The following is a 24,484-nucleotide window of genomic DNA, read 5'->3' as shown; positions in this document are numbered from 1 at the left end:
CACTAGGAAGTGAACATCTTTTGCCTCCACATGCTTTGCTGTTGTGGTATTTTCCCTCCACACACAGTCAAACAACCACAGTCTTCAGAAACCATGAGCCAAATAAACCCTTATTTCTTGGCCGTGTTGAGTATTTTGTTGTGGCAATCCGAGAAGAGGTGATGTGTCTGCTGAAGGGCCCTGACTGCAGGGTCAAGGACACCTGTCAAACCAGAGGCTGATGTTCTCCCTCCAAGTGGGCCCTCTGTATACCTGCTGGCCCCCGCCTGACGCTGATGGCTCCTTCCTCACACTGAACATCACCCTTCCAGAGAGGCCTCCCTTGACCCATAACTTGATTGGCCTTACGATCTTGGGGTACCGTATTCACCTTCGTTTATTTGTGACTAACACCCATCTTCCCCAGAGGCATGCAAGATCCTCATCTCCCTTGTTCACCTCTGCTGCTGCAATGCAGTAATTCCTGCAGCTGGGAACCGCAGGCCAACTTTCCAAGAGGAAACCAACAAATGATAACTTGAGGCGCTTCCTCTACAAGAAAGCTTTTGGGCAGCTGAGACAGGTCTGCACAAGATCAGGCTTCTTAAGTCTGTCCCTTAAACACCTGACTGCCAGGAACACTCCCTGACTCCCCTGTAATGCTTCCATAATCCAAAAAGCACCCACAGGCCGGGCGTTGGTGGCACACGCCTTTAATCCCAGCACTCGGGAGGCAGAGGCAGGCGGATCTCTGTGAGTTCGAGTCCAGTCTGGTCTACAAGAGCTAGTTCCAGGACAGGAACCAAAAGCTAGGGAGAAACCCTGTCTCGAAAAATCCAAAAAAAATAAAATAAAAAAAAACAAACAAAAAGCACCCACAGATAAGAACTGACTAGTGGGGGCTGGAGAGATGGCTCAGCGGTTAAGAGCATTGCCTGCTCTTCCAAAGGTCCTGAGTTCAATTCCCAGCAACCACATGGTGGCTCACAACCATCTGTAATGAGGTCTGATGCCCACTTCTGGCCTCCAGGCACACACGCCAACAGAGTATTGTATACATAATAAATAAATAAATAAATATTAAAAAAAAAGAACTGACTAGTGTTCTAGCACCACCTCGGATTGCTGCTCCCCAAACCTGCAGAAGTCTCCTGGGTACAGGGGCTGCCTTTCAAGGGTGTCCACATGCACAGTGAGACTCCTTAGTCCTACTGTGCACTCTGTGCTAAGTCCCAGGTAGAGTGCAACACAGCAGGAGGTGCAGGGGTCACAGGTGTGATCTGTGTGCTCTGACCTGGATTCAGGTCCTAGGTGAGCCTGATATCATGGCTGCAGTGTTCTACAAGTTCAAAATGGGACAGAGACAACCAGAAGGCAGAGTCACCTCAGTAGCCACGAAAGCTCCTTGCACGGCATGGGACTGGCTCTAGAGACGGGCACCTTCTGGTCTAAACTGCTTGAGAGAAGCTTCAAGCGTTAGTTTGCTCAGTCAGTTCAGAGATCCCTACGTCCCAGGTCCTGAGGTTCTGTGCACTGGTCATCTCTCCATTTGTTTTTTGCTATTGGAGGTTGAGCACGGGGCCTTTCGTGTGATAGGCACCACTCTGCCTCTGTGCTGCATCCCAACCCTTTTTACTTTATATTCTCCAAGAGTTTGGAAATGTTTTTAAAAGCTGGATCTAGTGACACACACCTGATGTCACTGCCAGTTCAAGGTTACGTGGTTCTGTGGGCGAGTCCCAGGCCAGCCAGGCCTACACAGTGAGGACCTCTCTCCAAAAACAAAGTGCAGGGACTGCGGAGAGGGCACAATGGGTAAAGGGCTTGCCACTCCGGCATGAGATACTGCACTGGTCCTCAGCAGCGATGGAAGAAGCCTGGCATGTCAGTGTGTACCTGGAATCCCACAGCGGGATGGGAGCTGGAGACAGGGGGTTCCTGCAGCTTGATAACCAACTAGCTAGTCAATTGGTGAGCTCTGGGGTCAGTCTCAAAACATTAAGGTGGATGAACATCAGAGACAGACAGTTGGCAATGCTGTTTTTCCTCTACATGTACACACACTGGCATAAGTACTCCCCAGCACACACCCCACATACCACTCCAACACCACACACCACAGACCTACCACACACACACACCATATGCACACGCGCTACACACATGCACACACACCACACACACACCATACACATTCCACACATACACCACAATACATACCATACACACACCAACACCACATACACACGATACACACACACCACATACACTACAATACACCGCACCACACATACAAACCATACGTATACACCACACATGCTGTACATACACATCACAGGTATACACCACACCCCCATCTCTCCCTCCCTCTCTCTCTCTCTCTCTCTCTCTCTCTCTCTCTCTCTCTCTCTCTCTCTCTCACACACACACACACACACACACACACACCCCAAGGTCTTGCTAACTTGTCCATGCTGGCCTTGAACTTGTGATTCTCCTTTGGCCTCCATATTAGCTGGGGTGTCGGGCTTGCACTATCACATCCAGCTTCTTCCCGTGTTGGTCACACACTCCCCCAGGCAAACGCTCTGCTCTAATGGCAGGTGAACCACTGCTCTACCCGAAGCTCCCTGTCTCTCCCTGCACCAGCAGTACAGTACTGTTTGTGCTCAGACTCGACCCAACATCCCCCACCACAGAAACACTTCCTTCCCACCTGGCAGATGAGAAGGAAGAGAGCTGCACACGCTTCTGCGGAACAGGTTTCTCCTGCACTCACACTATGGAAACTAAAGCTCAGACATGGCTAACTCTTTTATTTATGTGTTCTTTGTGTGTGGTGTCTGTGTGTGCAGGTGTGTTTGTCCGGGTAGGCACACATATCTGTGTGGTGTCTGTGTGTGCAGGTGTGCTTGTCCGGGTAGGCACACATATGTGTGGTGTCTGTGTGTGTGCAGGTGTGCTTGTCCGGGTAGGCACACATATGTGTGTGGTGTCTGTGTGTGCAGGTGTGCTTGTCCGGGTAGGCACACATATGTGTGTGGTGTCTGTGTGTGCAGGTGTGCTTGTCCGGGTAGGCACACATATGTGTGTGGTGTCTGTGTGTGCAGGTGTGCTTGTCCGGGTAGGCACACATATGTGTGGTGTCTGTGTGTGTGCAGGTGTGCTTGTCCGGGTAGGCACACATATGTGTGTGGTGTCTGTGTGTGCAGGTGTGCTTGTCCGGGTAGGCACACATATGTGTGTGGTGTCTGTGTGTGCAGTTGTGCTTGTCCGGGTAGGCAACATATGCAGGCCAGAGGCTGGCACTGAAACACCTTCAACCACTTCTCCATCTTGTTCTAATTAACTAAGAGACGGTCTCTCACGAAACCGGTATTCTGCTGCTTTGACTAGAACTGACCAGCAAGTTCCTGGGATCTGTCTGTCTGTCCTTAGCACCAGGGTTACAGGCGCCTGCTGCCTCCTAGATGTGCAGAGGTGCTGTGGATCTGAACTCAGGTCTTCATGCTTTCACAGCAAGCCCTTTACCCACCGAGCCCCAGTGACAATCTTCAGCATCTGTGATACAGGACAATGCCGCTCTGTAAGGGGAGAAACCGAGCCCAGAGCCCCCGTGTCTGCTCTTGCTGGTGAGCTTTCTGCAGAGTCATAGGCCAGAGCTCAGGCACGTTCTTCAGAGGCCGGGAAAGGCAATCTTTGCAACCATTTGGGTCCTGCAGGAAATTAAAACCACAGCGAGTTCCAGCCTCTTATCTGGAGCCCTGGAAGCCATCTGCTTCTCACTCCAGTCTCTGAACAGAGGCCTCAGAGGATAGCTCCTCTCTGTCACAGGGCCAGCTCAACCGGAGAGCTGTCCTGCCGACTCAGCAACTTTCCCCAAAAGCCACATGCTCTCAGCGCGACACTCTTATTCCCAGAGGACATCCCAAGACAAGGCTGGGACTTGCCATTTCAGACTCAAGGAGGCTCAGCAAAGACTGTGTGTACACAGATGGACAGACTCCACGTCCACCAAGTGCTCCATATTGGAATGAAATTAATGGGTTGTGGCAGCTTGTTGGATTCTCCTTTTTCTGCATTTCTTTCTCTGTGAACTCCTGTCCCAGCCTAGCTTAAGACACAAACCAGAACTTACTGAAGGGATGTCTCAGCTGTGCAAATGTGCCTGTCACAGCCACACCAACACTGCACCGAATGCAAGCCTCCCCACTCCTAACCTAGTGGCTGTAACAGCTGATAACTGAATCAGACACTTTTGGTGCTGGATAAAAATCTCAGTGAGGGGCTGGCAAGAAGGCTTAGCAGGGAAAGGCTCGGCTGACAAGCCTGACAACTGGAGTTTGAACCTGGAAGCAGAAAACCGACTCCCATCTCTGATCTCTACACATGTGCCATGGAATAGAAGACAATGTGATGTCTCAGAATTCATATGCCAGGAAGTAGGGACATTTTTGAGAGCCCTGTATGTGCCCAACAACCCAAATCTCCCGATACATTCTGCAAGGCAGATCACATTCTCCACACGAAGAAACTGAAGCTCAGAGTCACACGACCTGGCCAACACATGCTAGAAAGCATCCACCAGACTTCTCAGGACCCCAGGGTCTTGAAATGCATTTTCCAATTTCCAAATGACAACAATCGACGACATTTATCTTGATGGCAACATTTTTGATTTCATGCACATTAAGAAAAGAAGAGGGGAGGTGCTGGACAGATGGCTCAGCTGGTAAAGTGTCTGCTATGTAAACATGAGGATATGAGTCTGCATCTCTAGTGTCCACTTAAAAAGTCAGGCCCATGGGCATACACCTGTAATCTCAGGGTAGAGGAGGCAGAGGCAGAAGCAGGGGCAGGAGGATCCCTAGAACTCATTCATCAGATAAGCTAGCTGAATGAGTGAGAGACCATGTCTCAAAAAAATAAGTTGGAGAGTGACTGAGGAAGACACCCCATGTCAACCTCTGATTCCCATATCCAGACACACACACACACAAGAGAGAGAGAGAGAGAGAGAGAGAGAGAGAGAGAGAGAGAGAGAGAGAGAGAGAGAGAGAGAGAGAACAGACAGAACCAGGTATGGTGATGGCACATGCCTGTAATCCCAGCACTTGGGGGGTAGAAGCAGGAGGTCCAGAAGTTCAAGGGCTAGTGCAGGCTACATGAAACCAAATAAAAAAAAACACCTCAAATCTCTAAATCCCTCCCTACTCATTCCTATGCGTCTCTCTATTCGTATTCCCGGCTCCTCGGTCCTCTCTATGGATGATTCCTGTCAGCCTGTCACTGGTTCTGCCCCTTGATCCAAGCTTAATTTTATTACCAGGGTCTCGGAGTTTCACAGTGCGATCAAATATATCTCTCAACAAGGAAGTAAACAAACACAAGAGACTATAGCTGAAGCTCATAATTAAGCAGACAAATTTAATTAAAAGAAACAATGGGTATTAAAAATAGCACTCTTGTTCACTGGGCATGACCCAGCATAAATATCTCACCTTAACCCCATAGCATTCTTGAGTCGATGTGACTGTTGCCCCACTTTACAAATGAGGTCTGCAGAGGTTCACCAACCTGCCCTAGGTTTCTCTGCTGAGAGGCAGCCAAGCTGGGATTCAAACCTGTAAAGTGGGCGGTGCCCCGCGTGGGTGCCGTTCCTGCAGAAACAATGGGCTGCATGGGCTTAAGCTCTCAAGCCATGTGGTCCTCACACCGCCTGTCCCTGTTCCGCAGATGCAGGATTTAGGATGCCACATCCTTACTCCACCTCACTCCATAGCCTCCTCTGAAGATTCAAGTGCTAGGTGGTCCTGAGACGGGTGGGGCCATCCTCACTTCGCTTGCGTCCTGATGAGATTGATGATTGTTTAGAAATGGGCCAGGTCAGGGCTGAGAGAGTAGCAGATCATGTTCCTAACCTGTACAGTGTCTTGAGTTTGATTCCAACACCACCCCCCCCAAAAAAATCAAAAGATTAAATGCAAAACCAAAAACCCCAAATGTACACAGAAAATATGTGTAAAACAGAAGGAATCCAAGGGCAGGCGGGTGTATCAGTATCGGTTTCCTGGTCAAACTATTGCATTATCTATGGGTTAGTAAGATGGGGGCCATGGGGAACATTTGATGAAGGGTACATGAGGTCTTTATGAGTCTCTTACATTTGATGGTCATCTTAATGTAAAACAGTTTATTTATGAGAAAGGCAAGAACCTGAACAAAGTGATGCATGCCCGTAATCCAATTCAACACTTGGGAAGCAGAGGCAGCAGGAACAGGAAGTCAAAGCCAGCCTTAGCTACATAGCAAGTCTGAGGCCACTGAGAACTACATAAGACCCTGTCTCAAGACAAGAAAAGAGAAAAGGAGGAGAAAAAGACAAGTAGGGTAAAAGGAAACCAGCCTTGTGAGCAAATCAGGACAGCAGACGTCCTCAGAAACACTCACTAGCAACGCCTCACGCTCAGCTAACAGTGAGACACTGTGATGCTGATCCGAGGATAAGGCTGAGACACAGACAGGATTCTCCAGTCTTCATCTAAGAGACTGGTGGTCTAGTACTAGGGACAGGAAAATGAGGAATTACAGCAGAGTGGTAAACCTGTGAGGAAAGGGAACCCAGGGAGTGACTTTGCCAAAGAGCAGCCCCGCATGTGCATCAGAATGGCTTTTTCTGTGGATGACAGGGACTTGCCTGCACCAGTGTGGCTACTCTCTGGACGGTAACAATTCATGCAATTCTTTCCGCGGATTCTTTGTGCGGGAGGACTGATCAGCCTGGAGCCTCATGCATGCTAGTTTAGTGCTCTACCAGTGAGTGACAGGCCCGGCCCTGGCTGTGGTACAACTCTTATCAAATAGAATGGGAATTTCAGATGTGTGTAATCTCAAGGTTCATTCTCTTTTCTGCAAGCCTCCTGATACGAGCTAAGGGAGTTGCTGCGGCGTTCAATGATTAATAGGTGCAAGGCCTCAAGTGCCCTTTTGCTCCCTATCAAAAGCACAGCCTGGCACCCCCTACAGATCCTGGGTGTAGCTCCCAGGGTCAGCCTGGCACCCCCTACAGATCCTGGGTGTAGCTCCCAGGGTCAGCCTGCATGTGATAGGTTCCCATGTGAGGGACCTCCCAACTTCTGCAACTGTCCTTGCTCCCCTAAGGTGGAGGACAGAGGGGCAGCTGAAGCTCCTAGCTGAGCCTCTGTAGGATCTTGACTGTCAGTCCAGGGGAAGAGAACTGTGTGTCCCCATTGTATACTTTCCCAAGTTAAAGATTAGCAGTCTTGGTGAACTCCAGTTGTAACCTACAATCACTTAGGACAAAGCATCTTTGGCCTGGGGTGAAATATCCTTTGGACCCTGAGTGGAGTAATCCTCTTTCCATGCATTGGCGGAGGTGTTCACTCACAGAGCAGGTAGCAAAACACCAACCAGAAAATTGAAACACAAAAGGCAAGGTATGCGTGCTTGCTGGGTCCCTTGGGACAGATGTGCAGGTGCTGGCATGGATCATGACAAGCAGCAAGGATGGAAACCTTGGAGCCTGCTCCATTCCAAGGAGGAATGTTTTAACATGGTGGCTGCTAATAGCTTCCAGTCCCTGTGGGAAGATGTTCCTCTCAAACATCAACGAATGCAACTACAAACAGGTGCGAAGGTTCCAGGAGGCAGCCTGAGGAGCCAAGCCTCACCAACCCTCCTGCTTCCTCCTGAGTGTTTATTTGTGTGAGTGTGTGTTTTGCTTGCGACAGTCTCATTACAGAGCCCTGGCTGACCTGGAACTCACTTTGTACACCAGTCTGGCCTCGAACTCACAAAGATCCACCTGCCTCTGCTTCCTGAGTCCTGGGATGAAATGCATGCACCAACAAACCTGGCTGTTCTTTTTTTCAGGTAGGGTCTTAGTTGTAGCCCAGGCTGGTCCTCCTGCCTCAGTCTCTTGAGTATAAACATTATAGATGTAAGCAGAGATGACCTTGAACTTCAACCCCCCCCCCACCTCTACTCCTTAATGCTAGGATTACAAGTGTGCATCACCATGTCTGGTTTACGTGCTGCTGATGGAACACAGAGATGTGTGTATGCTAGGCATACACTCACTGCTCCCCCACTTCTGTCTTGTTATACAACCCAGGCTGGCTAGAACCATATTTATGCTGCCTTTAAGTTAACAATCCTCCTGCCTCAGCTTCTGGAATCCTGAGATTACAGCCATTCATCATCATTCAGCAGAAATTTTAACCACATTTTTAGTGACTCTGTTTATTTGGGGTTGCACATGACATCTGGGCAAATGCATGGAAGTCAGAGGGCAACATGCGGGAGCAGGCTCTCTGCTGCCACTGTGTAGGTCCTGGGGACCCGACTCAGGCTGTGAGACTCCACAGCAAGTACTCTTCCTGCTGAGCCATCTCACCAGCCCCATTTTTTAAAAATTTGCTGTGATAAGCTGGTACCCTCACCCCAACTCTCAGTGACTGGAGACATTGCTCACACAGACAGATGAGTCCACAGAAACTCGGGAACTGCAGGATGACCCAGAGGTGTCCGTGAGGCCAGTAGACACTGGATGCTGCTCTTATGAACAGCCCTCTGAGAGGTCTACTTTCTGAGCCTGTTTCTTATGTTTGAACTCAGATCAGTCCTGCCTTGTGAGATGCATGGGCTCAGGTGAACTCTGAGGATGTCTGCCCCTTCATCGTTCATTAATCAACATGATAACAAAATTTGAGCATGGTCCTTTGAAGGATTCCTTTTTTTCCTTTCCCAAGACAGGGTTTCTCTGTAGTTTTGGATCCTGTTCTGGAATTATTTCTGTAGACCAGGCTAGTCTCGAACTCAGAGATTCACCTGCCTCTGCCTCCTGAATGGTAGGATTCAAGGCGTGCGCCACCACTGCTTGGTGGATTCCTCTTTTTAACGTGACTCTACCAGCACAGCCTGGGAGCGTTCCTCAAGCCTGCCCCTGGGCCACCCTGTCCATGCTCCTGTGTGTGTGCTCTTTGAGCCTGGCTTGCAGCCCCTGGGAGGGTGGCACACTCAGGGCCGGGGCAGGATGCCAGGTGTACACTGTGAATTCAGGCAGTCATCTGCATGCGCATTTCCAGCCTGTCCCCACAAAGGCGCTCAGACTGAAAGCCAGCCGAGAGCTATTTACAGCTGTGGACACGGAGAGGGGAGGCAGCCTTTGTTCCTGCTTGGGAACAGCCCTGCCTGTAAGGTGGTGCCTGGCTCTTTGGGCTGGCATTTAGCCAACCTTGCACCCAAGGAGCTTTAAAGTCTTAAAAGCTTTGGCTACAAGGCCAGCAACCTGCCTGCGGATTGGCTGGTTCCTGTGTGGAACCTGGGCTCAATGGTGGGAGAAGAGGAGTTGCCACTTGCTGCCCAGCCTCTTCAAATGCTACTGAAATCACATCATCGCCTGGCTCAGAACCCCTGCTGTGGTCCCCATTGATCTCCGGGTCCAGTTAAAGGACCTGCTCCTCCCCGCACTTTCTGCCTCTGCCCCATCAAGATCCCCCCTTCTGGAAACCTTGTTTTTATAAGGAGAAATTGTTCACCAATGGGAACTGCACCCCATTTACATAAACACCAGCCTTTGGGTTATCTGATTCCAGCCTTGTTCACTGCGTTCAAGCCAGCTTCTTTTCTTTTTAAAACTTGTAAGTTGCGGGAAACTGACAGATAAGCAAGTTCTGCTTCATCAGACCATTTCTGCTCCACTTGTGATTCATGCCATCGTTTCTTTCTGCACCCGCGGCCGGGCTGCATTTGGCTTTTCCTTTGAACTTGTAACATCTGCTTAATAAACCCAGTAATGAATATTTGTTTTTCCATTTCACAAGAGCCATGCCTTTTCACCCTTCCCCCACCAAGGGCTTATTTTCTGCGCGCGCGCGCGCACACACACACACACACACACACACATCTGCACACATACACACACACGTTGAGAATGCGTGTGTAACATATGCGTGTGGGAACAAAGGTTTACTCTGAGCGGCACCACGTAGGAGATCCGTTTTCTTACAGGTACTTGGGACTTGCCGGCTGGGTGAGCAACAGGGATTGGGCTCCACGTCCCCAGCGCACCACCATGCTTTGCTTTGGTTTTTTGAGGCAGGGTTTCTTTGTGTAGCCCTGGTTGTTCTGGAACTTAATCTGTAGGCCAGGCAGGCCTTGAATTCAAAGATCTGCCTGCCTCTGCTTCCCAAGTGCTGGGATTAAAGGCGTGCAGCACCAATGCCTGGCTTCACACCTGACCTTCTCTAGTGTAGGGGGTCAGGGGTGTCAGGTCTTGCCTTCCAACTTCTTTTGGGACAGGGTCTCTTTTTAGCTGCTTTTTGTTTTTTGACACGCTCACCAGGCTAGCTGGCTAGTGGGCTTCTGGGATTTCCCTGACTCCATCTCCCATCTCCTCAATGGCGCACTGGGATTACAAAGGCTTGTGTCATGCATCTGACTTTCCACATGGGTTCTAGGTATTTGAACTCAGGTCCTCACCTTGCCTGATGAGTGCTTTTATCCACTGAGCCATATCCTCAATCCAAATACAAGGTTCTAAAGCACAGATCCCAGCTTGGCAGAGGACAGATTCTCAGCATGTATAATGAGGGTATTGGCAGAAAGCAATGGGACTTCTGGGAGTTGATAGACTGCTGAGGTCGGGACTGGTCAGGGTTTGCAGAGGACAAAGAAGCTGCTTTGAGAGTGGTTTATCACCTGGTGATTCTGTTAAAGCGCGGATTCTGGTAGGTGAGCCTGTCTGTCTGTTTTACAAAGCTTTCGAGGGGGTGCCCGTGTTAAAAGTGTGAGGACTACCATGCTCAGGAGTAAAAGCAGCATATTGTATCGGGAAGAGTGCAGCACCAATGCAGCCTAGGAACATGTCCGGATCTTACAAAGTGCAGTTAGTTAATCATTTATTCATTCATGGAGTGCATACATCATACAATGCATTCATCCACTCATTCATGGAGTGCATACATCATACAACACATTCATCCACTCATTCATGGAGTGCATACATCGTACAACACATTCATCCACTCATTCATGGAGTGCATACATCATACAACACATTCATCCACTCATTCACGGAGTGCATACATCATACAACACATTCATCCACTCATTCATGGAGTGCATACATCATACAACACATTCATCCACTCATTCACGGAGTGCATACATCATACAACACATTCATCCACTCATTCACGGAGTGCATACATCATACAACACATTCATCCACTCATTCACGGAGTGCATACATCGTACAATGCATTCATCCATTCGTTCATAGAGAACATACATCATAGAACACATTCATTCATTCACAGAGAACATACATCAAGAATGCATTCATTCATTCATTCATTCACACATCCATTCATCATCAGTCTGTCCAACCAAGAAAGGGGTTAAATCCATCCATGCACCTGTTCATTCACTGATCCACACATCCATGCATGCATGCATTCATGGATGCATACATGCATTCATCCATCCATAAATCTACCCACCCAGCCACCTGTCCAACATCCAACAAATAAGCCTCAAATATAGAACTTATAGCTATCTGTGTTTGTTTCAGCCTTGTAGTTATTTCCTCTCCTGGAGCAAGGAGAGGAAGGGAGACATAAGACTCAGGAAGTCAAGAGAACTTACGAGTCTATGAAAATTACAGGGGTCATAAGGACTTTCCCCAAGGCTATAAAAGCAATAAGCAATCTCAGGGAGAGAAGATTCTCTGGCGAAGCTGCCTGCACATTGGGCAGGGAGCTCCTGGGTGCGGTTTCTGTGAGCTGTCCCCCATGCTGGGGTGGGGCTTTTCAGCGCTCCAGCTGCTTTGGAGCCATCTGCCCCCATGTAAACTGGTAAACTCAGTTCGCCAAGACTGACTTGGGTGGAATGCTTTCTTTGGCCTGTTGCTGGGGGTTTGAGCACGTGTTTATTGTTTCCAAGGGACAGTTACACAACTCCTCTAAACCAGTGATTCTCAACCAGGAGCAGTGTTGCTCCCCACAGAACATTCAGCGATGGAGACTTTTTGGTTGTCACAACTGACGCCTCAGCCAACAGGCCAGTAGTGCTGCTGCAATAGGTGGGTGGCTGGCCACACCTATGAAGCCAGCAGTGCTGAGGCTGCGGAGGTGCTTTAGACAGTGGGCTCCTAGCGGACAGGAACTGTACTGAAGTCACCTTGTGCTCCAAGGTCACGAACAGTTCCTGACCTGTACAGGAGCTGGCCAAGTTTAAACGGACCAGGAAATAGTGTCACGGATCACAATTTCATGGGCCAGAAAAATGGCTCAGTGGGTAAAGTTGCTTGATGCCAAGCCTGGCAGCCTGAGTTCAATCCCTGGAACACAGACAGAGGAGAGAACCCCAAAAAGATTTCTTCTGATCTCCACATAACCACTGTGGCATGCTCATGCCTACACACACTTACACACACATGTGCATACCTGCATGTGTGTTCATGCACACACACACACACACACACACACACACACACACAAATGCACTCATGCACGCATGCAGCAATCAGTCAACCAACCAACTTCAATTACTCACAACTTCAATATAAAAAGACTAGCCCCGTTCAAAAGCAGACATACGGGATGAGGGACATCCAGATGACCCAATATGACACCTGCCGCCAAGCCTGACAACCTGAGTTTGTTCCCCAGAACCCATGTGGGGGAAGGAGAGAACCAGTTACTGAAAACTGTCCTCTAACCTCCACAGCTGCATCACAGAACGCGAGTGCTCCCTAATAAGGAAATGGAATAAAATTTGTTCTTTTTGTTTTGCTGAGACTTTGGTTTAATGAGACTACTCACAAAGTAGCCAAGGCTGGCTTGGAGTTCTCTATTAGACCATGCTAGTCTTGGCCTCAGATCCACCCGCCTCTTCCTCCCGAGTGCTGGGATTAAAGGTGTGTGCCATCATACCAAGCCTGTATTTTTTTAAAGTGGAAAAAGGGCTGTAAGAGACACTGAGGAGCAGCAAGCCCCTGAGTGGATACTCATGACGTAGTGTGAATGGCTACAGAAAAAGAGGTCAAAACAATGTAGCCACATCACACTCTCAGGAGAGGCTGCAAGCACAGGCTGAAGACAGTAACTGGCTCAGGATGCGTGGACACTGGAACCCTCACACATTGCTGGTGGGAATGTAAACAATGTTGCTGTGAGAAGGCTGATCGTTCCTCAGAAGTTTAAATGGGGGAGTCAGCACCACACTGGCTGTGTGTGTGTGTGTGTGTGTGTGTGTGTGTGTGTGTGTGTGTGTGTGTGCGCGCGCGTGTGTGGTCAACAAGTCTGCCTGGCTTTTATACAGGTTCTGGAGATTCAAATTCCAGTCCTCATGCTTTACAGAAAAGCCGTTTTCCCACTAAGCCGCTCTCTGGCAAATGCTAGCCCCTCCCCTTTAAAGACAGTGTTTCTACAAAGTCCAGGCAGCCTTCAAATTCATTTATAACTGAGGCTGACTTTAAAACTGGAGCTTCATGCATGTTAGGCAAGCACTATACCAAATGAGCCTCACTCACGGCTCAAACTCAGGTCTTTGAGCCATCACCTGCACATATATGTTCATAGTAGGCAAGTTAGAAACACCTATTGACTGACAAACGGAGGAGTTAATCATGGGCAACCTATATAATGGAATATTATTCTCTTCTAAAAAGGAAGTCCTGTTGTATGAAAACTCAAGGAGACACTAAAACACAACAGGTCCCATAGTATGTGGGTCCATTGACGTATTTGGGATAGGCAAATTGTGGTAAGCTTGAATGTAATTGGCCCCCATAATCTCATAGGAAGTGGCACCATTAGGAGGAGTGGCTTTATTGGTTGTTGGGCTTTGAGGTCTCAGATGCTCAGGATACTGCTCAGTGTCTCACTTGACTTCCTGTTGCCTGCACTCTGTAGGACCCTCAGCTCTTCCTTTAGCACTATGGCTGCCTGCACGCTGCCCTGCTCCCCGCCATGATGATAACAGACTGAACCTCTGAACTGCAAGCTGCCACTTCAATGAAATGTTTCCTTTCTAAGAGTTGCCGTGTTCATGGTGTCTCTTCACAGCAATAGAAACCCTAAGATACAAATCCAGCGACTGGGAGCCAAGGCATGAGGACTGACCACTTAATCTTCCTGTAGGTTTATGAAGATATCTTAAAACTAGATAGTGATGGTGGGAGCATAGTATTGTCAATGTACGTAATGTCACAGAACTGTACTCTTTAGAGTGTTTTAAACATGTAATTTTATGTGATGTCCATTTTCTTACAGCCAAAAATGCACAGATTCAGGCTACACTCTAGCTGCTAGAGAGATGGCTCCCCAGTTAAGAGCACTTGCTGCTCTTGCTGAGGACCTGCTTTGGAGTCTCAGCACCCACAGGGCTTCTTACAATGGTCCATCCAAGGCATTCATTGGTGCCTTCCTTTGCCGTGCTCAGGCACCCACCGGTATGCACATAGCATATACATACGTACATTCAGGCAAAAACACTCCTACATATAAAATACAAATGCAGAGAGTCATTCGATCAATGTTTCTTGCCACTAGAAACTGGGCAGTGTATTTGGGATGCGGGCACAAATAAGGCAGCTGCAAGCCCTTAACAAAGAGGAGAAAACCCAGTAACAGTGAAGGTATCAAAGGAGACAGGGATGTGGGTGGAGGGAGAAATGGTTTGCTGACTTAGGGTAGAGGAGGGTTAAAGGAAAATGTCCCATAAAAGATGCCAGAGTCACCAACTGAGGCCGGAGGGCTGTCCTGAGTTTGGGACTAGCCAAAGCTACATCTTAAATGCAAGTTCAGCCTGGGCTGCATAGAGAGAACCAGGTTAGCCTGGGCCACTAGTAAGGACGTGAGGAGAGGAAAAGGAGAGGGGAGGGAAGGGGATCGGAGAGGAGAGGAGAGGGGAGGAGAAAGAAGGAAAAGAAAATAAGATGGATCTTGAAACAGCTTTGGAAGGACAATCCGCCCTTGGAAAGTGGAATTACTGAGGGAATGTGTAATTAGAGGCCACTCTGAGCGAGTAGCGTGGAGTGTTAGAGGAAGCCAGGCCAGTCAGGCACAGGAGGAGGGACTGGGAGCAGGGACTGGAGCCCGGCTCCCCTCCGTCCTCCCCTGACTTTCAGCTGAGAACCCTGTCAGGCACAGTGGTGCAGGAGGCTATCAATCCAGTCTGCTGAGCATTCTTACAGGCCTCGGGCTCCCTAGTTGTCACTTATGAGGCTTTTGTCATCTGTCTCCAGCCAGGGGACGGGCAAGCAGAGGGGAAAAGAGATGATGGCGGCTGTGGCCACATAAATCAAGTACCGGTGATTAACCAAGGTTTGGAACACAAGGTCCCCGTGAATCCTCACACTAACCCAGTCAGGTCGCTTCTGCTGCTGCTCCAGCTCTTAATTCTACTGTTGTTTTCCCTTTTCCTTTTCTTTTTCCTTCCTTACTAACACCCTTTGTAAGGATGGGGTAAAAGGCTCTGAGAGATCAGAGTGGCTGCCAAGAGAAGCCCAGTTTCACACACAGGCAGTTGAAGACACACATCTGCACACTCAGCCAGTACAGATGAAGTCTCTGATTCCTGATTCTTAGCCCCAGAACTCTCTGGGAGCTCAGAAGCTCTGAGTTTCTGCCATTGGCAACTTCAGGTTTGCATGAGGATCAGTGTCTGGGCTTTGTTTCTTTAAAGCAAGAGAAGCTGCTGCGGCTCCTTTTCCTCTCCCTTGAACACACTCAGTGTGTCCCCTTCCCCCTGAACATACTCAGTGTGTCCCCTTCCCCCTGAACACACTCAGTGTGTCCCCTTCCCCCTGAACATACTCAGTGTGTCCCCTTCCCCCTGAACACACAGTGTGTCCCTTTCTCTCAAACACACTCAGTGTGTCCCCTTCCCCCTGAACACACTCAGTGTGTCCCCTTCCCCCTGAACACACTCAGTGTCTCCCCTTCCCCCTGAACATACTCAGTGTGTCCCTTTCCCCCTGAACACACTCAGTGTGTCCCCTTCCCCCTGAAAATACTCAGTGTGTCCCTTTCCCCCTGAACACACTCAGTGTGTCCCCTTCCCCCTGAACATACTCAGTGTGTCCCTTTCCCCCTGAACACACTCAGTGTGTCCCCTTCCCCCTGAACACACTCAGTGTGCTCCCTTCCCCCTGAACACACTCAGTGTGTCCCCTTCCCCCTGAACACACTCAGTGTGTCCCCTTCCCCCTGAACACACTCAGTGTGTCCCCTTCCCCCTGAACACACTCAGTGTGTCCCCTTCCCCCTGAACACTCAGTGTGTCCCCTTCCCCCTGAACACACTCAGTGTGTCCCCTTCCCCCTGGACACACTCAGTGTGTCCCCTTCCCCCTGAACACAGTGTGTCCCCTTCCCCCTGAACACACTCAGTGTGTCCCCTTCCCCCTGAACACTCAGTGTGTCCCCTTCCCCCTGAACACACTCAGTGTGTCCCCTTCCCCCTGGACACACTCAGTGTGTCCCCTTCCCCCTGAACACTCAGTGTGTCCCCTTCCCCCTGAACACACTCAGTGTGTCCCCTTCCCCCTGAACACTCAGTGTGTCCCCTTCCCCCTGAACACACTCAGTGTGTCCCCTTCCCCCTGAACATACTCAGTGTGTCCCTTTCCCCCTGAACACACTCAGTGTGCTCCCTTCCCCCTGAACACACTCAGTGTGTCCCCTTCCCCCTGAACACACTCAGTGTGTCCCCTTCCCCCTGAACACACTCAGTGTGTCCCCTTCCCCCTGAACACACTCAGTGTGTCCCCTTCCCCCTGAACACTCAGTGTGTCCCCTTCCCCCTGAACACACTCAGTGTGTCCCCTTCCCCCTGGACACACTCAGTGTGTCCCCTTCCCCCTGAACACAGTGTGTCCCCTTCCCCCTGAACACACTCAGTGTGTCCCCTTCCCCCTGAACACTCAGTGTGTCCCCTTCCCCCTGAACACACTCAGTGTGTCCCCTTCCCCCTGGACACACTCAGTGTGTCCCCTTCCCCCTGAACACTCAGTGTGTCCCCTTCCCCCTGAACACACTCAGTGTGTCCCCTTCCCCCTGAACACTCAGTGTGTCCCCTTCCCCCTGAACACACTCAGTGTGTCCCCTTCCCCCTGAACACACTCAGTGTGTCCCTTTCTCTCAAACACACTCAGTGTGTCCCCTTCCCCCTGAACACTCAGTGTGTCCCCTTCCCCCTGAACACACTCAGTGTGTCCCCTTCCCCCTGAACACACTCAGTGTCTCCCCTTCCCCCTGAACACACTCAGTGTGTCCCCTTCCCCCTGAACACACTCAGTGTGTCCCCTTCCCCCTGAACACACTCAGTGTGTCCCCTTCCCCCTGAACACTCAGTGTGTCCCCTTCCCCCTGAACACACTCAGTGTGTCCCCTTCCCCCTGAACACACTCAGTGTGTCCCCTTCCCCCTGAACACACTCAGTGTGTCCCCTTCCCCCTGAACACACTCAGTGTGTCCCCTTCCCCCTGAACACACTCAGTGTGTCCCCTTCCCCCTGAACACACTCAGTGTGTCCCCTTCCCCCTGAACATACTCAGTGTGTCCCCTTCCCCCTGAACACACAGTGTGTCCCTTTCTCTCAAACACACTCAGTGTGTCCCCTTCCCCCTGAACACACTCAGTGTGTCCCCTTCCCCCTGAACACACTCAGTGTGTCCCCTTCCCCCTGAACACACTCAGTGTGTCCCCTTCCCCCTGAACACACAGTGTGTCCCTTTCTCTCAAACACACTCAGTGTGTCCCCTTCCCCCTGAACACACTCAGTGTGTCCCCTTCCCCCTGAACACACTCAGTGTGTCCCCTTCCCCCTGAACACACTCAGTGTGTCCCCTTCCCCCTGAACACAGTGTGTCCCCTTCCCCCTGAACACAGTGTGTCCCCTTCCCCCTGAACACAGTGTGTCCCCTTCCCCCTGAACACACTCAGTGTGTCCCCTTCCCCCTGAACACACTCAGTGTGTCCCCTTCCCCCTGAACACACTCAGTGTGTCCCCTTCCCCCTGAACACACTCAGTGTGTCCCCTTCCCCCTGAACACACTCAGTGTGTCCCCTTCCCCCTGAACATACTCAGTGTGTCCCCTTCCCCCTGAACACACTCAGTGTGTCCCCTTCCCCCTGAACACACAGTGTGTCCCTTTCTCTCAAACACACTCAGTGTGTCCCCTTCCCCCTGAACACACTCAGTGTGTCCCCTTCCCCCTGAACACACTCAGTGTCTCCCCTTCCCCCTGAACGTACTCAGTGTGTCCCTTTCCCCCTGAACACACTCAGTGTGTCCCCTTCCCCCTGAACACTCAGTGTGTCCCCTTCCCCCTGAACACACTCAGTGTGTCCCCTTCCCCCTGAACACACTCAGTGTGTCCCTTTCCCCTGAACACTCAGTGTGTCCCTTTCTCTCAAACACACTCAGTGTGTCCCCTTCCCCCTGAACACTCAGTGTGTCCCCTTCCCCCTGAACACACTCAGTGTGTCCCCTTCCCCCTGAACACACTCAGTGTGTCCCCTTCCCCCTGAACACACTCAGTGTGTCCCCTTCCCCCTGAACACACTCAGTGTGTCCCTTTCTCTCAAACACACTCAGTGTGTCCCCTTCCCCCTGAACACTCAGTGTGTCCCCTTCCCCCTGAACACACTCAGTGTGTCCCCTTCCCCCTGAACACACTCAGTGTCTCCCCTTCCCCCTGAACACACTCAGTGTGTCCCCTTCCCCCTGAACACACTCAGTGTGTCCCCTTCCCCCTGAACACACTCAGTGTGTCCCCTTCCCCCTGAACACTCAGTGTGTCCCCTTCCCCCTGAACACACTCAGTGTGTCCCCTTCCCCCTGAACACACTCAGTGTGTCCCCTTCCCCCTGAACACACTCAGTGTGTCCCCTTCCCCCTGAACACACTCAGTGTGTCCCCTTCCCCCTGAACACACTCAGTGTGTCCCCTTCCCCCTGAACACACTCAGTGTGTCCCCTTCCCCCTGAACACACTCAGTGTCTCCCCTTCCCCCTGAACACACTCAGTGTGTCCCCTTCCCCTTGAACACACTCAGTGTGTCCCCTTCCCCCTGAACACACTCAGTGTGTCCCCTTCCCCCTGAACACACTCAGTGTCTCCCCTTCCCCCTGAACATACTCAGTGTGTCCCCTTCCCCCTGAACACACTCAGTGTGTCCCCTTCCCCCTGAACACACTCAGTGTGTCCCCTTCCCCCTGAACATACTCAGTGTGTCCCCTTCCCCCTGAACACACTCAGTGTGTCCCCTTCCCCCTGAACACTCAGTGTGTCCCCTTCCCCCTGAACACACTCAGTGTGTCCCCTTCCCCCTGAACACACTCAGTGTGTCCCTTTCCCCTGAACACTCAGTGTGTCCCTTCCCCCGACACACACAGTGTGCCCCCTTTTGGGAATCACCTCCCTATCATTTTTCTTTCTATCACTCTGATGAGAAGCTAATGTGCTAAGATAGTGATTCATTTTCTTACTTTTTACTTTGTTTTGTTTTCCAAGACAGAGTTGCTCCGTGTAGTCCTGTCTGTCCTGGAACTTGCTATGTCGACCAGTCTGGCATTGAACTCACGGAGATCTACTTGCCCCTGCATCCTGAGTGCTGGGATTAAAGATGTGTGCCTCCACTGCTGGACCATTTTTTCCATGATTCCTAAACACATTTATTTGTCTGTATTTGTCATAGTATTCTTGTGGAGGCCAGAGGACCACTTCCTAGGAGTCATTGCTCTCCTTCACCGTGTGGGTTCTGGGGATGGAACTCGGGTCATCAGCTTGGTGACAAGCCCTTCCATCCACTGAGCCATCTCAATGGCCATTACTGCTCATGTTCTTGTGTATTTGTGGTTTTATAATAGGACCATGCTCTTTATAATGATCCGGGGATTCTGTTTCACTGAATTATACGCCTCTGAGACCTTTCCAGGCTTGGGGCCTAATCTACCTCATTCTTCTAAAAAGGCTATTTCTTTCTCCATCGGAACACACAGAATGCCAACCCTCCCCACATTGCGATGACAAGCGGGCATTCCTATGTCATCTGCATACACGAGGGGACATTGCTGGAGCAGATCCCGGGGTGCTAGGCTACTGGGTCTCCCTGGAGTTTAAATTGTACGAGAGGGTACCTCATGTGTTTCTGAGAAAGCCTCTAGAATGAGATGGCCTCTAAAACTGTGGTCCAGGTCAGCAAGCAGGTGAAGGCCATTGCTGCCGGGACTGAAGACCGGACTTCCATCCCGGAACCCACCGACAGAAGGAAAAGACGAACTAAGATAGCTGTCCTCTGACCTCAACATGCACATAAAGAGCCCCTCCCACATAAAGAAAGAACTGCAACACATTTCTAGCGCCTGCTGCTTGAGCGTTTCTTTGGCCTCTGTGGGGGACAGGGGTGATGGTCTCACGCAACACCTTTTATCTCCATCTCTGTAAAATGGGAAGCCTGAGGGCGCTCTGTGAATGGCAAAGGAGAGAGCCTAAAGTGTCACTGATGTCTGGAGGTAGCTGAACCTTCCCCACCCTCCCATCAGGAAGACACCACAGCGGAGGACTGGTGCAATGGTGAGGCGGTCAGCTCAAACATCAGCCATGTCTGACGTCACACGAGGCCACTCATTCTCAATGGGGGCGAAGGAGGAGGATTTTGTCCTCTGCCAGACATCTGATTACCTGGAGGCACACGTGTGCACGCATGTGTGTATGTGCGTGTGGTGTATATGTGCACTTGTGTGTGCACGCATGTGTGTATGTGCGCGTGGTGTATATGTGCACTTGTGTGTGCACACATGTGTGTATGTGCGTGTGGTGTATATGTGCACTTTTGTGTGCACGCATGTGTGTATGTGCGTGTGGTGTATATGTGCACTTTTGTGTGCACGCATGTGTGTATGTGCGTGTGGTGTATATGTGCACTTGTGTGTGCACGTATGTGTGTATGTGCGCGTGGTGTATATGTGCACTTGTGTGTGTGTGTGTGTGGTTGTGCTCATTCGTGCACACATGTGTAGAGGCCAGGCATCTCACAGCTACTCACTTTAGTCTCTGACAGGGTCTCTCATTGAACCCGGAACCCAACTTTTTCACCAAGACTAGCTGACTAGGGATTTACCTGTCTCCATCCTCTAGCTGTCTAGCCTGGCTTTTATGTGTGTTCTCGGGATTCAACTCATGCTTACATACCAGACATTGTACCCACTAAGGGACTTCCCTATTCTACCAGGAGATATTTTCCATCAACTGAGGTAGTGTTACTGGCTTCAAGTGTACAAAGCACAACAAAGGAGATAAAACTCACAGCTGAGAATCACCCAACTTAAAATGCCAGTGGTGTTGAGAATCGGAAACCTCGATCCAGGCTGTCCCTCACCTGATGCGCACCCCCACGGGCTGAGGACAAAGAACTGAGGCTCAGAGAAGTCATTGATATGCTCATGCTCCCCCAGAAGTAGCCAATGAACGGCTGACCCTAGGTTCTACTGGCTTTAAGGTCTGTGGTCCGTTCCGTACGCGGATCCATTTCCCTAAATGCTCACTTGTCTCCGATGGCCCCCGTTTGTCTGTTGCCTTTGTCCTGTCTGCAACGGAGGTTCCTAGGCACATCCAGAGGTATCACTGCCACGTTCTACCAGTTTGAGTTGACTTTGCAGTTGAAATTGTGACCACTGTTTCTACTTGCTAGCTGTGCTATTTCCTTTGAGGATTAAAATATTTTACCCAAAGGATAAATAACAGAGAGAGAAGGGCTTTCCCAAAGGTCAATGGACATAGCTCAGTCGGTAAGCTTGCCCAACATGGATTAAACCCTTTGCTCCAGTCAGCATTGCAAGGAAACTGGGTAAGACCCTAGCATTCAGGTGGGGGCAGAAGGATCAGGAGTTCAAGGTCATCTTCTACTAGCCTGTCCTACATGACACTGCCAAGGAAGGAAGAAAAGAAGAAAAAAAGAAAAAAGGAAGAAAATCTTCCCAAGATTACAAACCGAGTAGTAGGTAGAAGCCAATACTCTCACCTCTGCCCTTTCACCTTGAACTCTGCTCTTGGCTCTCCCTTGAAGTCAGATAGCAACCCTCCAGCTGAGGGAAGAATAGAGAGCTGCTAAATCAGACTCTCCCATCTACCACTGCTCACCTCTCTGAAGGGGCTCAGAGAACCACCCATGTGCCAGGAAAGGGTGTAGGACTCTGAGTAGGGACAAGCCATTACTACAGAGGATGGGAACCAGAGAGAATGAGCAGGGACAGCGAGGAAAGGGGTGCGACTTCCTCAGGCACCCTTCCTGAGGGTGCAGCTGAGGTCTGCACAGTGGCCTTGGCTCCAGCATTTTGTAACTGATAACACCATCCTGCTGAGCTGGTCTTGATTTCAGCACACTAAGTTTGGCAGCAGGTGCAAGGCACAAATCCGTAAGACCCCAGGAATGGCTTCCATCAGGAGCCCGTGGAGTGGTGACAGGCATTCCACAAGCTGTGCTCCTTCTGAGCTGACTTTCTCAGTGTTCCTGCTACAGACATGGGGACTGTACACATGAAGACTGGAGCTAGTGCTGGGGAGCCCCAGGGACTCTGTGGGAGCTTTGCTGGTTTTGTCGGTGACCTGCTGGGTGACCTTGAGCGAGTCCCTTTCTCTCTGTGTGCCTCAGTTTGTTCACCTACCAAACAAACAGTCAGTCTTAATCCAGGTACTCTTTCACATTTTAGGACTGCAGCCAGGGCCATTTGTCCCTCTCAGAGTTGACCCCTGTCCGCCTGGAAACACATTTCTCCCCATTCTGTATCACTGTGCCCAGATCCAGAAACAAGCCAGTTCATTGCTTTACCATCTCCCGATCTGCCACCACCAAACTAGGTTATTGTGAGGGAGCCATACAGCTAAGCCAACACTGTCTCCAGACCAATGGACAAGCCCAGCAGCATCCTTTTCTTGGCCTAAGGCCCAGGGAATTCCATCGGGGAACCGCCACTGGAGTTGATGGGGCAGCCCCGGAAGCAAACAGGGGACCTTTGGAGTGGGCCTACAATCCTTCTCTATGTTGATTCCTGTTTGTCCAGGAGTGGAGAGACCTGCCTCTGAAGGGTATCCCTGAGTAACATCCCTATCTGTTTGTGCTGATGGAGGTGGTGGTGGTAGGGGTGCCTACTGGGTCTGCAGAGTGAGGCCATCTGTGTTCTTAAGAGTTTGAGGGTTCCTGAAAGGAGCGCTAGGCCTGGGATAGTTTCAAGGGCCTCAGTTTTATGAAGCCTCTTCTGGTCTTTAGTCATTGGGTTGAGGAAGGTTGAAGGGATGGATGATCAGGAGGGACCAGGAGGTGTGGGAGTGGAGTTGGAATGGGGTGGGAAAAATGGGAGGGTAGCAGTGTTAATAGGGTGGGATTTAGGCGAAAAGATGATGGAGGATGGATCACTTGGCCAGGAATGTGTATTGAGGGTAAAATGCCTCTTTGGGGTGTAAAAGTCTCTCCCCTTCCGCTGAAAGGAGACCCCTAAAAGCTTTTTTTTTTTTGTGGAGGGGGACATGTGGCCTCTCCTATGGATGGAGAAGGGTCTTCATAGGGATAGAAGAGAATTCATTTGTCTTTAAAAATCATAACCTAGTTCCTGGGGTACACATGCAGGTGATTTGGCCCGGGATGTCCTTGTTGAAGGGAGGGTCTATTCTCCAGGACTTTCACAGTCGGGGAGGGAGAGGACCCTTCAATACGAGCTATGACCTCAACATCCCAAGGAGACAGGAATGGAAGAGAAGCAAGAGACCCTAACTTAGTTTCTTAGGAATGGGAGGAGATGGTAGAGGATTTAGATATCTGGGGAGGCAGGACTCCACTTGAGGGAGCAGCATTCTATTCCAAGGGTTAAACAGGGGAGGGATTTTCTCCTCCAGTCAGCGACCAGGACGAACGGCCCCATTTCTGAAGGTTACACGAAGCTGTCTTGCTTCCTGGGGCCTGGGGAGTGGGAGACCCTTTTCCTTCAGAGCAGGAGCCCGCGTCCAGGTCGGATGGAGGGCCCAGATTGTAGAAGAAGATGCCGGACTCTGGCTTCCCGGGGGCAGGGCTTCCCTTGGAAGGGTCGGCCACGCGCGCCCGGACGCGTCACTCTTACCTCCAGGCCCCGACCGCGATCTACAGGCTGCGATCCGCGGGTCCGACTAGCGCGATCACCTTCCGATGCTCCGGGCTGCTCTAGGCGTCTGCTCGGTTTCCCCCAGCGACTCGCCAGGCTCCCAAGCTCCGCCGAGGCGCCTCGGCCAATCAGCACCGCCACCTCCAGCCCTTGTTTGAGCAACAACCAATGGGAGCGCCCGCCATGGGCCACCGCCCCCGGGGGGAGGGAGAAGGCGAGGAGGGGGCAGAGTCCGACCTCCGCCGATAGGATGCGCCTGGGGGTCTCGGAGGAGGGCTACGAGGGCCGGAGCCAGGGGCTGGGGGGGGAGAGGCAGCCGTAGGGGAGGCCCCCCTCCCC

General features: G+C 50.8%; 1 protein-coding gene across 2 annotated transcripts in view; it reads right to left on the bottom strand.

Moving 5' to 3' along the window:
- The window catches only part of Abat (4-aminobutyrate aminotransferase), a 97,920-nt gene extending 73,663 nt beyond the window's left edge, over positions 1–24,257 (bottom strand). For both annotated transcript variants that reach the window (XM_075941994.1, XM_075941993.1), the window contains exon 1: positions 24,125–24,257. The gene's annotated coding sequence lies outside the window, so the exon portion shown is untranslated. The remainder of the gene's footprint in view (positions 1–24,124) is intronic.
- Between the last annotated feature and the right edge of the window lie 227 nt (positions 24,258–24,484).

Source organism: Microtus pennsylvanicus, chromosome 11, assembly GCF_037038515.1.
Source record: "Microtus pennsylvanicus isolate mMicPen1 chromosome 11, mMicPen1.hap1, whole genome shotgun sequence".
Taxonomy (NCBI): domain Eukaryota; kingdom Metazoa; phylum Chordata; class Mammalia; order Rodentia; family Cricetidae; genus Microtus; species Microtus pennsylvanicus.
Note: the sequence above shows the minus strand (reverse complement) of the source record. Positions and strands in the feature narration are given on the sequence as shown.